Source organism: Coptis chinensis, chromosome 4 (assembly GCF_015680905.1).
Source record: "Coptis chinensis isolate HL-2020 chromosome 4, ASM1568090v1, whole genome shotgun sequence".
Taxonomy (NCBI): Eukaryota; Viridiplantae; Streptophyta; class Magnoliopsida; order Ranunculales; family Ranunculaceae; genus Coptis; species Coptis chinensis.
The window spans coordinates 107,342,268-107,351,525 of NC_141459.1; positions in this window are offsets into that span (position 1 = coordinate 107,342,268).

The window sequence follows — 9,258 nt, forward strand, 5'->3', positions numbered from 1 at the left end:
ATTCAAGAATCGAGTATGAAAGTTGACCAGCCACGTCACTCGTTTATGTATTGATGACTTGATGTAACTTATTTATTTTATTTTGTAATTTGAGACTCTGAGTACATTAGATTATGACATTGTGGTTAATTATTTGTTAATATTTTTTTATGGTTTTCTTGATAAATAAATGTTGCTATTATGTCCTCCAATATTTCCGAACTTCAATGCTTCAATGCTTGAGGAGTGATCTTGTTGCTAGTTGTGGAATTAAAAACCAACTTACATATTGGAAAATTTGGACTTGTTAAATAAAGAAAACAGGTAAAAAGCTAAACCCGTTTGGAGTGTACTTTTTGGGTAGTTGTAATTACTTGTGATTAGTAGCATGCCTATTTCAAGTTTTCAACTTTAAGAAAGTTCTGGGACCTTTCATCTTAACAAGACTATCTAGATGACATCACCAAAACTACGAAAGCCTATTCGCTAGTGATGACATATTTGCTAGCAATAGGCTTGAAAATTGGAATCTCTTTTCTAACATTCGGAATGTAGTTGGTTGGGAGTTTTATGTGGGTCGTTATAGGGGTGTAACCTTAATTAAGGAGCTCTTTAGAACAGGCACTAGGACTTGGGATGTGTCTGGTGCTTGGTTTGTACCGTGTTAGAGAGATTCTCTCTCACATTTGTATCCTTTTTACATCCTAATCAATAAACTTTACTTACAAACCAAAACCAAAACCAAAACTACAAAAGAACTTCTTTCCTAGATCAATCTAATATCAAATCTGGATGGCAATAGGGCTTTCCATTAGAAGTGATGAAAATTCAGTAATGTATCGGCTTTCCATTAGAAGTGATGAAAATTCAGTAATGTATCGTTTCTGTTGTTTGGTGTAGGCTAACTGATGGTACCGAAGTAATAAGTGAAAAAATCTTAATCAAAGTACAAATTAGTGAAATAAATTAAGCTAATCGTCTGATTATTCTAAATAGATTTAGGAAACCTTAAGTAGGGGCCTCAGATTGGCTATGACAAGTCAACGAGTGATAGAAACTATTGAGCAACCTACTCTATACAATTACATGTTGACTTTTTTTTTTTTTTTTTTTTTTGAAAAAGTTATGGGGTTAAGGCAGACCCCCACCGGTTTATATTGCAAAAGAGTAAATCGTACAAGCCTCCCTAAGAGTTAGATCATTAAAAGGAGGCACACAAAGACGCAAATCGACATACTATAAGCCTAACATACCTGAGATCACTAGACATGTTACAATCGAACCCTAAGAAAGTAGAGCTAGGAATCCTACTTCCTAGTCATGATTTCCTTTACAATCTTAGGATGATCTTTCCTAAGATGAGTCTGCGCTTTCTCATAGTTACAAAAAGAAACCTTCCATGAAGCACAACACACATAAGTAAGTCCCAAAGTGTCATCCCAAAACTTTTTGTGTAGTCCTCAAGATGTCTCATCTTTTTGTTTTTGGTTAACGACTTAACCTTCTTCATCATGTTGACTTGATTGAGCATACTTACTGCATGAATCAATTGATTTATATGTCAACAAAATCGACTCACAATTTTGGATCTTCTAACAACTTGCGTAAATGTTCTGACTTCTGAGCACCTGCTACACCTCCGTCTTGTAATATGTTACTTGGTGTTAAATTTTATGTCCGGGATTAAAAAGTTAATTGACATGGATGCTTTGGGGCTTTCGAGGGGCTATCGTTGATTGTGATGGACATGCACACAGATGCAAAAGGCTATTCATTGCTTACTCTTCCGCAAGTCGGTATAGCTATGGAACTCTATAGATTTTTTTGTGTTATTATTTACGCTTTACATCCATTAAAACTTTTTGTATTAAAATCCTTCGCGGTACACTTTATTGTTGTTTCCTTTGGCGTTGATGAGTTTTGGGACTTGTATAAAAGCCATTTTCACCACCTAATGGTCCGGGGAGATCTCACGATTCTGTCTTTACGCCCAATATCATGTGCGAAAGTGACAAAAGAGTGCAGTAACTCATGATGAGTGTAGGGGAGTGATATTCTCTATCCGACGCTTTAGCATGGTGGAAATAAACACCGACCCATGGTATCGGTCGCGATCCATGAGCCAAGAGAACGCTACGACGATCGCAACATCATGCGAACTTCGCTTGTGAGCGATGAAACCTGGACCCCTTATCCATAAGCAATCATGACTAAAGGTGTACTTGCACATATCTTGAATGTCCGGACATCGGTCACGCGACCGTAAGTTACTTGCTCGGGGCCATTCCTCATCATCACGCGCAGACTACGCGCAGATATTTCTCACGTGCTCCCCTGATCCACACCCCACGTTGGTAACATCCTTTACACGTGGAGGGCTAGGATACACTTTCGATCTCTATAAATACCTCTCCTATGAACTACGAACCGGATTGATTCTACTCGACCCCAAGAACCCGAGTAAGATAATCGAGGCGTTCGCTTCCTCAAAGCCGAACTTCGGTCTCATCCAATTATCCATACCGGTCCCCAAATGACTAATTGTAAGGGAATACCACATCACACCTTTACATTGGCGCCGTCTGTGGTCTCGATTACTTGAGAAACCAAGCCACCTTCACACTAATCAGTAGCCAAAAATCAAAACCAAAGATTCTCAAGCCCACGAAGCATGGCAAGCCTCGAAGCTCAATTCCACACTTTGGCAAGTCAGCTAGGAACAATGAATGAACAAATTGCCCAACTCAGGCAGGAAAACGTCACATTACGTGCACAGGTGGATACACAGAGCCCACTAGCTGGCACTGCAGAAGACGACGTCATCAACGTCAGTCAACAGATCACCGAGCTAAACCAAAGGCTCGACAAGAATGCGGTCAAGAAAGATTCCACCCGGATAGTGCGTAAGAGATCGAAAACCTATCGCAGTATCTCCATTTGTCTTTGAAGAGTACTTCACAAGGTCTCCCCTCCGGACTTTGTCCAACCACGGTTCCCTAATCAGTATGACGGCCGCGACATGCCTCAAAGCCAAAGATATAGCACGATATGCTCAAAGCCTTGCACTCTACAAATAACACGAAGTTCGACCATCTCCGATGCGGGCTCTTTCCAAAGAAGTCTAAAAGATGGCCCATTGGATTGGTTCTTCCTCGAGCGGACTCCATAAAAGCTTCGAACAGCTTACCGATCGTTCGTTTCGAGCGAAGATCATACACAATAAAGGCCTTAAGAAAGGTGATCTCAATTCACTCTTCCATTCGCTCGGGCAAGGAGGAAACCTCTGACTCCTTTTTAAGCCGGTTCAAAACGAGAACTCTTGGACATGGAAAGCGGCCTCAAAGAATCATTTGCCTAGTTGGCTTTCCACAACCGCTGCCGACCCGAATACCGACCTAACAGTCGCTCTTGAAAGACCGACCGGAACGTTGACCGAAGCTATATACTCGAGTGGATAAATACATCAAGCTGCAAGAGGGTTTGCAAAAGCAGAACCAAGAAGAAGAAGAAACAGAAGAGGGAGAGGTTTACGAGGTAGCATCATCCTCTAGGAAACGACCCCGACAACAAGGGCAACCTCCAAGCCTAGACCAAGAAATGATCGAGAATTCGCCCGTACTCACCCGATCTCTAGTTACATACTAGAAGATCAAGCGAGCTGATTTTTACGGACCGGAGATGAGGCAACCGACAAAGATCGCCCCGACCACCCCTACGGGTTCCATCGCTAACCGCCATGAGACAGCTTATCTTTGGGGGGCTTAAGCACTACTTGCAAGACCTGGTCAAGCCGGGCACATCAAGCGGTTATACCAATATTCGACGGCTGCGCCACAAACCGATGGCCCTTGAGAATCTGAAGCGAGGTCCCCCGAAGAAGCATTCGAGGCCCGGTGAGTCCACTCACAGCGAGGGATCGTTTCAGGAGAACGGCCCGTCAAGATCGCCGCCAACCATCGGGGCGACCAAAACGAACCATCCACATGATCACACTACAGACGATTCCGCCTCAAGTTCGCCGCGAAAAGAAGGCGGCGTCGGTGCCCTTCACGAAGTTTACAACTTTTTTCACAAGCCGGCGCGCCAGCGCTTCATTCGAGTAAACGAGACGTCACCTTCTCGTGAGGCCGACCTCAACAAGGTTTGCCTCCCCGCGATAACGACGCACTCGTGGTCCACGTCGTAATCGGTGTTTGGACCGTTGCCGAAGTTTTGATCGATCCCTGGTAGCTCTTGCGATATTTTGTTCTACCACCACGATCCAAGAGAGATGAACTTGCCAAAGTCGGTCTTCATAGACCCCATCGACCCCTCTTCGATTCAACGGCTCCGAGCCGATCCAATAGGTGACATCATACTCGGTCTCGGTGGGTTTCGGAAGACAAGGTCGGCTTCAACGCCGGTTGGGCGTCCTAGATACCAAATCATCCTATAACGCCATTCTAGGACGACGGTGGATACATCGGATCAATTCATCCACCATCATTGATCAAGTGATCCGCTTCCACGGTCGGGGAATGGGATGACGGAGTTCCGGCCGATTTCGAGGCCCATCATTGTAACCGGATCATCGCAGTTAGAAGCAAGATCGGCGAGCCTCCCATCAATCGAAAGCGAACCCACTAGTTATACAATGGCCAAAGATTTAGTGGCCGAGGTGAGAGCTAGCGCAACAAAACAGAATGCTGGGGGCTCCAACAAGAGTTTCCCCTCACCGATCCCGATCCGACCACTACCGAGCGGCGGCACCCGGAAGCAAAGTCCTCGAGGTCGCCCCCTGGAAAAACGCCACTTAACAAACAAAATCTCGTGATACCACCACCACTTCCCATCCAACTAGCAGAGTGGCAGCAAACTACTCCGGTTTACATTTGTCGACAACGCGATCGCCGACCTCGTTGTCGTAACCCCGCAGACGACGTTCCGGTTCCCGGGCTACTCCGGCCGACCCGGCCGAGCCGGCCGCAGTACGAAAGAGTAATCCTCCAGAGACCGCTCAAAACGCACACGACCAAGCACCGGCTCCAGAAAAGCAGCAAGTGAACCTCGGAACGGAAGACGACCCCAAACTCGTCTACGTCGGGGCTAACCTCGACCCCACACTTAAGGCCCATCTTGTAAAATTTCTGTCCATGAATAAAGATGTGTTCGCTTGGTCGTATATCGATGTGCCTGGTATAGACCCTAGTGTTGCATGCCACCGGTTAAATGTCAACCCTGGTGCCAAACCAGTTCGACAGCGACCTAGAAGATTGTCTCTACGCTTTCAAAAAGCAGTCAACGATGAGGTCGATAAACTTAAACAAGTAGGGTTCATCCGAAAGGTTGATTACCCGGAGTGGGTAGCAAACATAGTGGCCGTTCCGAAAAAGAATGGCACAGTCCGCCTGTGCGTCGACTTCACCAACGTCAACCAAGAAACTCCAAAGGACAACTTCCCACTACCCAGAATCGACCGACTCGTCGACCCGGACTTCATGGACCACGAAACATTATCGTTCATGGACGTCTGATTGGTACAACCAGATACCACTAGCTGAAGAAGATCAGGAGAAGACCTCATTCATCACCGAACAAGGAGTTTATTGTTACAATGTCCTCCCGTTCAGACTAAAGAACGCAGGGGCGACCTATCAGTGACTAGTAACTGACATGTTCCAGGACATGTTAGGAGACACCATGGAGGTCTACATCGACGACATGGTTGTCAAAAGCCAAAAGGCAAGCGACCACCTCACTCACCTCGAGCAAGCGTTCTCCAGATTACGACGAACCGGAATGAAGCTAAACCCAGAAAAGTGCCTTTTTGGAGCGTCCTCCGGGAAATTCCTCGGCTATCAGGTCTCACAACGAGGCATCGAAGCGAATCCAGACCAAATTCGAGCGTTCTTAGACATGCCCGACCCACAAACAAAGAAACAGATACAAAGTTCCCGCATGGCATGGCGCACTCAACCGGTTCATATCAAGAGCATCCGATAAGTGCCGACCCGTTCCTGAGATACTAAAGAAAGGCGAAAGCAATTCTCATGGAGCGATCAATGCCACCAAGCATTAGCCACCCTTAAGGAGTACCTCATTACAACACCTCCGTCCCTAGCTAAACCAACAAGCCGAAAAACTCGGGGCTCTATCCGGCGGTATCGATTTCGCCATCGGTTCGGTCCTATTCAAGGACGAGCACAATTCAGAAAAAGCGATCTACTTCACAAAGCAAGACACTTTCACTCGGCCGAGAAGAACTACTCTTTACGTGAAAGAGCGGTCCTTGCTTTGATACTTTCGGCAAGAAAATTGACCGTACTTCCGGGCCCATCCAATCAAAGTACTTAGCGATCTCCTTTAAAGAGGATTCTTCACAAAGAAAACAAGACTACTAGGATGGCAATATGGGGAAAGAAGAGGCCGGAGCACTACATGGATTCGTCCCCACGATATCGAAGAAGGGTCAAGTCGCTGGACTTCCTAGCAGATTTCGGTCGGCGACCCTAATTGGGAGGCTGAAACAGAGGTTGCACCCACGAAAGCGAACATACAAAGCGATACGGTCTCTATACGTCGATGGTTCCAGCAACCCTCGAGGCAGTGGTATGGGAATCGTGTTAGTATCCCCCGAGGGAGTGGCGGTAGAGAAGGCAGTTCGCATAGATTTTGCGACCTCCAACAATGAAGCAGAATACGAAGCACTAATAATGGGAATCGTGCGACAATCCAAATTCGGTGTAAAGAGAGCTCCAAATCTTTAGTGACTTCAGAACCGGTTGTTCGCCGGATTGCAAAAGAGTACACTACCGGTGAAGGTAATCTTTCTGGTACCTTCAAGTTGTTAATAACTTACTTCCGTCTTTAGCGAGCTCGATACACTATTTTTGCGCCGAAGAAAACCGCCATGCGGATAGCTTAGCATATCTAGCCACCCGGACGCAAATTGTGTCCCTAGACAACCCGATTATCGAAGTAGTTGATCGACCCGCCTACCAAGCCGGACCAAGTCTTGGCAATTAGCGACTGTTCCCACTCTCACGAAGATCGACGAGTCAAACCGATCGACTATTATACAATACATCTGACCGCGGCACACTCGGATAGGTGCACCAAAGCCGGAAGGTTCCACACCACACCAAGCACGGCTATTGTTTGGTGAACGCAGTTATTCCGCGAATCCAGGGGACCTCATCTCGAGGTGTCACCCGTCGGAGAACAAGGCAGTTAATTTTGCTGAAATTCATGAAGGAGAGTCGCGGCAACCATGCCGAGGTCGCCATCAGCCCACAAAGCGATCTCCAAAGGATACTCGCCGCCACGATGTTGATGCCAAAGCATACGCCCTCGAAGTGTCAAATGCCAAACATTTCGTCACAACATCGCAGACCACCGACCGAATTGATCAACATTAGAGCCCGCGGCGTTCCACATGGGGCATGGACATTATGGGACCATTCGTCCCCGAGGAAAGCACCGGCTTCGCCGTCCCTTGCCGCCATTGTGACTTACTTCACTAAGTGGGTTGAAGCAATTCCATTGGCTGCGCCAAAAGAAACACATGTCGTGAATTTCATTTGGACTCATATCATCACCCGGTTCGACTTACCACATACACCGGTGTGATGGACAACGACTCGGTTCAAAAGCGGCAAAACAATTAAAAAAGTTTCGGCCAAATGGAAGATCGTTCATGCGTTTTCTACACCACGATGACGCTTTCAAAGCAATGGACGCGAGGCCGGCGAACAAAGCTATTGCGGAGAATCTAAAGAAGAAAATTGAAAAAAAACAAAAGCCAGTGGCCAACTCATTTACCGAGAACATACTATGGGCTCATCGCGACTACAACTAAGCTCCAAAGACCGGGCCATTTTCTTTTTCTTTATGCTATACGGCACGTAAGTCATCCCTACCGGTGACAATCCACGACAACCCGATCCGAAAGCTTGTCGAGTGGGCCCTAATTTCGATCCTAGCTCGTGAGGTCGACACTCGAGAAAAACGGTGCGACCTAACAGCCATCAAAGTGGCATCCTACCAACAAAGGTCCTAAAGCGATCCTACAACAAGCGAGTACATCCTCGGTCTTTTCAACCCGAGGATCACATAGTGGAGCATGGGTGTGGCGATATGGATTAAAACCGAGAAGGAAAGTCACTGTACGCGGCCAGTAGGTTTCTGTGCTTACTAATGACCTACCTGATAGTGTGTGCTATCGTTTTTACTGCAACATTCTTATAAACAAGGCATACCAGCTTGAAGGTACAACAACCTTTAATCCGTTTTTGCTTGAAATTGCTCCGAAATTTTCAAGTGAGCTTGCGGTCACTTACCGTCTCAGATAGAAAGATCAAAATGAAGATGATGGGGGGTGAGGAAGGTAAGTTGTTTTGAAACATCTTGTTCAACTCACGTACTCATGTTTACTTAAGTGTATTTTTATTTTTAATTTTAATTTTGTCATTATCAAAAATTGTACATTGATCTTCTCATCATAATCCCTTATTGTTTGATACTTTGATCATAAATATGATATGAGCAGTACAATGTGATGTATATATACGCAATTTAAAGTTGAAACTAAAACTGTGCATTGCTGATACTGGTGCATACATGGCTCAAATGCATCCTCTGAAATTGTGGTATTTTTATCGTTTCCGTCTTTATTTCTGTACATCTTGATCCACAATCTTAGGTTTTATGCTTAGTTACCGCGTTTGAATCAAACGTGTTATGAGGATCACAGCGCCAGTTACTTCTTGGTTTTATCATCCCTACGGGCCCTGAATAGCCTCCCAAGGTCTTCGGCAAGAACGACACAAGGATCAGAGTACCTTACTGTTTGGCCTTATCATCCCTCCTAAGCCAGCACCCCTTAAGAATCACATTTATTAGGATCTTTTCTCATCCCTCATGTCTTTTTATGTCTCCTTTCGTTCACTGCTCATATTGCACAAGCACGCTGTACGCCACCTTGTTTCTGATCAATTTTCTCTGCCATGTTATTGTACAACTCTGTATACTTGGAGGTTTAAATATTGTCCACCAATTGCACTTCCAGGTTGTTATTGAACCTGATTCTCATCTTTTGATGATGGCTGCCAATAGGAAGGTAATGAATCTAAAACAAGCTTTCACACCCCAGATTTTAGTACCTCAATGTCTTGTATCCTCATGTAGTCTTTTGACAGATGTCCTGCACATATTAGTTGCCTTCTCACATAGCTCTGACAGAAATTTAGGATGTTGTTACAGTCTTCAAAGTGCACCTTGTTCCTATGCAGCCATAAGCTC